Genomic DNA, 5,442 nt, shown 5'->3' with positions numbered 1-5,442 from the left:
CTAGTACTTATTAGATACTAGTACTTATTTCTGAGATACTAGTACTTATTAGATACTAGTACTTATTTCTGAGATACTAGTACTTATTAGATACTAGTACTTATTTCTGAGATACTAGTACTTATTAGATACTAGTACTTATTTCTGAGATACTAGTACTTATTAGATACTAGTACTTATTTCTGAGATACTAGTACTTATTAGATACTAGTACTTATTTCTGAGATACTAGTACTTATTAGATACTAGTACTTATTTCTGAGATACTAGTACTTATTAGATACTAGTACTTATTTCTGAGATACTAGTACTTATTAGACACTAGTACTTATTTCTGAGATTCTAGTACTTATTAGATACTAGTACTTATTTCTGAGATACTAGTACTTATTTTTAGATACAAGTACTTATTTTTATAAACTAGTACTTATTCATTATACACTAGTACTTATTTCTAAGATTCTAGTACTTATTAGATACTAGTACTTATTTCTGAGATACTAGTACTTATTAGACACTAGTACTTATTTCTGAGATTCTAGTACTTATTAGATACTAGTACTTATTTCTGAGATAGTTGTACTTATTAGACACTAGTACTTATTTCTGAGATACTAGTACTTATTTCTGAGATTCTAGTACTTATTAGATACTAGTACTTATTTCTGAGATTCTAGTACTTATTTCTGAGATACTAGTACTTATTTTTAGATACTAGTACTTATTTATTTATAAAATCCCTTCCTTAATTCTCGTTGTTCACTCGCTTGTATGGGTGAAACGGATCATAGTTTATCATTTACACGTGTTTCTAAGTCTTACCAATTTAAACATTCAAGCATTTTAAACCATTCATGTGCATGAAGAATTCAATTCGGTGCTCGCGCGCACACGCTCAAAGCGCGCACATACAGAGTGGCGTTTCAGGCAGAGCACAAACACAGAATTGATTCCTCTTTCGCTTGAACGGACACATACACGCAAAATTATCTCAAATAACTATCCCGGCGAGTATTTTCATGTCTTAACTGAACGTAAACAGTGGAGAAAGAAATCGCACATGCATCATTATATTGGATCCGTGCATTCAGTATTCTATAAATAGCTGCTTTTTAATAGCTACCTGCTGTCAGAGAGTGACGTTTGCGTAGTGACATTCCTCTGCTGTTTTTGTTTCCTTCTGTTTTTTTATGTAGTATCACAAAGCTAAAGTCAGACCATTTTGTTTTTGTTTCAAATTTCAAAATTTTAAAATCTAAATAACATGTGTGCAGCATCTTTGTTTGGATCATGGTTAAAATACACAGGCAAAACATGGACACATTTCTTTTTTTTTTGTATTATTGATTTATTTGATTTGGGATTTGTTTTAAATTTTCAAGTTAGTATATTGTTTGACATTTTCACAAAGTAATGTGCAGCCTTTTGGTCTGAGAAATAACAAAAGGACACCTTTTTTAAAATCTGTCTTAAATCTAATTTTGTTAAAAATAATACATGTTAGTATCAGGAACTCCAGGGCTCGCAAAATCGCTAGCCCTGCCCGACGGGCTATCTTGAATAGTGATATAAAATCCCTTCCTTGATTCACATGGTTCACTCGCTTGTAGGGGTGAAACGGATCATAGTTTCATCATTTACACTCATTCAGCCCGTCTTCAGTTTTTGTTTCGTTCAGATTTTTTATGTAGTATCACAAAGCTAAAGTCAGACCATTTTGTTTTTGTTTCAAATTTAACATTTTTTAAATCTAAATAACATGTATGCAGCATCTTTGTTTGGATCGTGGTTAAAATACACATGGAGACATTTCTTTTTTTTTATTATTATTATTTATTTATTTGATTTGGGATTTGTTTAAATTTTCAAGTTAGTATATTGTTTGACATTTTCACAAAGTAATGTGCAGCCTTTTGGTCTGAGAAATAACAAAAGGACACCTTTTTTAAAATCTGTCTTAAATCTAATTTTGTTAAAGAAATTGTGAGAAAATTGTATTGTGAAATCAGTATCGTGAGTTGAGTGAATCGTTACATCCCTATATGCTACTAGTTTTTGCTGTGGTATCGAAGTAGTAAATTGTTCTTTAAATAATAAGTGTTACTTAAATAATAAAGAACCATATTTTTTTTGTTCATCTGAAAAATGATCCGATCTGTGGCTCAAAATGTGATATGATAATGTAATATAATCTGAACCGTGCGATTTGTGATCCGTTGCACCCCTGACTTGTTATCTGAAGAAAAAATACAATATCTTTTATTCGGGCTACTTAAATAAATTTTTGGGCTACTAAAATCTGAAGAATGTCTGCCCGAAGGGCTACCAGGGATTTAGAAATTTTGCGAGCCCTGTACTAGTAACACATTTAAATTATTTTTTTTTTTACTTCTGTGGGAATCTGTCATTCAGATATCAACTATTCAGTTCTGACTAGTATAGTAATAGTGACTAGTATCTTTTTAAATAGTACTAGTAAGTATTCATTAGATACTATACACACACACGCAGACACAGCAGAGATTGAACATGAAGCCAAACACCCTGCTTTACTCTGGTAACACACCGTCCTGCTCTTTCTGTCAGTGATTGATCAGTGAAAATGAAACGTCGGTCTTCATAAACTCTAATAACTCTGATTTCATCAATCCTCTCTTCCTCTCATCTCTCATGGGTGACCTGTCAAAACATGTCCGGATCATATTTTACTCCAGTGTTAAAAGAAAGACCGAACAAATATATTCTATATATAAAATATAAGAAAATGCATTTTTATGACAATAAAGCACATTTCCCTCCGAATTCTCATTATTGTAATGTAAGAAAATGTAATTCATAACAATTATATATTTATGTAAAAATATTACATTTAGTTATTTATTTAAAATATTAATTTTAGGGCTGCACGATATTGGAAAAAACTCACATTGCGATATCTAGTTTTTCTGCGATATGAAAAAAAATCACCAGATGACTTGAATAGCTCTATTTGGACAAAAATAATCAATCATTGGGGTGATTTTGTAGGTGAGTAAATCAAATTACAAGCATAGATAAATATAATAGAACAAAGATACAAATGAAATAAACAGTGCTTTATATTTTTCAGGTAAGTCTAACAGTATTCATGTATAGAAATTGAATAATCAACCCTGCATAGTCTTCACTTTATAAATTAAATCTAATAAATCTGTGTTAATGTGATTTTTCTGTTTTGTTGTTTGATTAAGGCAAGGCAAGGCAAGTTTATTTATATAGCACATTTCATACACAATGGTAATTCAAAGAGCTTTACATAAAAGAAAAGAGATATAATCACAACAATAAACAAGGAATTAAAAAACTTTGAAAGTGATTAAAAATGCATTTAAGAGGTTTAAAATGAATTTAAAACAGTTAAAATATAGTGCAATCAGTTCGGACATCGCACAGTGCTCATTTAATAAATGCACAGCTAAACAGATGAGTTTTGAGTCTGCATTTAAATGTGACTAATGTTACATTTATGACAAATTAACATTCATGGCACAGAAAGCAGGAACATTAAGCTGCTGTGAACCACTGTTACACATCCATTTTCTTTCTCAGTTGTTTACCTTCACCTAAACCATAAGCAACTGTGTTTACAAGGATACTTGCAGAGACATGCATTTTGACATAATTTCTTGTGTATGTGTCATTTCAGGCACAAATAAATGCAGAAGTGAACGGATTTCTGTGGACCTGAGCTATCATGAACTAACAATGTACATTTGTGCTTTCATTAATTAACATTAATAAGATCAACAAAGTTTATTTCTCATTGATAGTTAACGTTAGTTAATGCCTTGGAACCATTTTGTTCTTAATATACTTAAAAATCCTGACGTTATCTGCTTTAAAATGAATTAATGTGTCACTTATATTAAATGTTTTACCTTTAATGTACTGAAATAATAAATTAAAGAAATATATGTAAACGTAACGACAACAACAACATAGTAATAATAATAATAAATGAAAATATATGTACTGCTTATATTATCATATATAAAAATGAGACTAAATTTACTAAATTTGAATTCCTACAGTATTTATTTTTAGTTTTTGTGAGATTCACACACATCTCCGTGTATCTCATACTGTCGTTCATCAGCACCGTGAAGCTGCCGGATATTCAATGGTATGTTAATATGTTAATAAGCTTGAGTTTATGATCTCATAACCACGAGTTTTGCAGGTCAGTTTCAGTAAATGTTCTGGACGGACTAGAGAACAACTCTGAGCTCTGAATGTAGAAAATCAAACTCTTGCTATGGAGCAGTTTAATTATATTACATTCAATCAGACACATACATGTATAGTCTCTGTGTTTCCTGAGAGTCAGTGTGTTTGTGTGAATGATGGGAGCCCAGGATCTCTCTGAGCGCTCCTCGTGAGTGTTACGGCTCTCGCGAGAGCAGCGCAGCTCATAAATTAGTCAGAAGCAGTGTTCAAAGTGACTTACCACGGCCGCTTACGTATATAACGGGATTAGGAGCATCATTCTCCGTCTGACGCCGGACAGTCACTCATAACCAGCCGTACAGCAGCACTTCATTGCTATTCCCTGAGGAAAGCCAGAGAAAGAGTCTTAAGCGAAGCGATTATTTCCCACGCCTCGTTAACTGTGTGCGCATGTGGGAGTTTATTGGTGTTCAGAAAATCGGGTCACGCCGTGAAAAAAAATTAATGCCAATAAATGGCAATAAAATAAATTAATATAAAATATAAAAAATGATTTTATTATTTTTGTTATATATAATAGTTATTTATATTTATATTTATTATATGTATAAATACATAATATTTAATTAATTGAGCTGGAATGCATTATTATTATTATTATTATTATAGTATTAAAAGTAGTATTATGTTTGTTTTTTTATTAATTAAGTGAGATCAAATGTATTTGTTTTGTTATTATTTATTCATAGTTAATAGCAATTATTATTATTTATTGTATATAATATATATATATATATAATACATGTTATTGTTGTTGCTACTATTATTATTTTATTAGTTGAGTGATCTGGAATTTTTCTTTCTTTTGTTTGTTGGTTTTATTTTGTTGCTGACATGCTGTTATTATTACACTGATCACTTGTATTAAAGGAAAATTAATTTAAAAAATAAAGTGCACTGATGAATCATTGACAATAAGAGCAGGAACATGAAAAGAGCTGATTTTGATTTCATGCTAACATGATCAGAATTCCAGCTCGATCCGGACTGAGGTCTGTGTGATTTTCCTGTGTCTCTGGAGTGCTGATTCGGTCTCAGCCGATGCGTTTCTTCTGTGTTGTTGGTGAGTGACTGTCGCTCAAAGGGAAGATCAGGTGAAGGACACGAGAAATCAATGAGCATCAGTGAATTCATCATAGGAACACACATGTGTGTGTGTGTGTGTGTGTGTGTGTG

General features: G+C 31.4%; 1 protein-coding gene across 1 annotated transcript in view; it reads left to right on the top strand.

Moving 5' to 3' along the window:
* Positions 1-5,442, top strand: part of LOC107559653 (netrin receptor UNC5C-like) — a 226,112-nt gene that overhangs the window by 207,491 nt on the left and 13,179 nt on the right. The gene's annotated exons all lie outside the window — the stretch shown is intronic.

Source organism: Sinocyclocheilus grahami, unplaced genomic scaffold (genome assembly GCF_001515645.1).
Source record: "Sinocyclocheilus grahami isolate Dianchi unplaced genomic scaffold, SAMN03320097.WGS_v1.1 scaffold694.1, whole genome shotgun sequence".
Lineage (NCBI taxonomy): Eukaryota > Metazoa > Chordata > Actinopteri > Cypriniformes > Cyprinidae > Sinocyclocheilus > Sinocyclocheilus grahami.
Note: the sequence above shows the minus strand (reverse complement) of the source record. Positions and strands in the feature narration are given on the sequence as shown.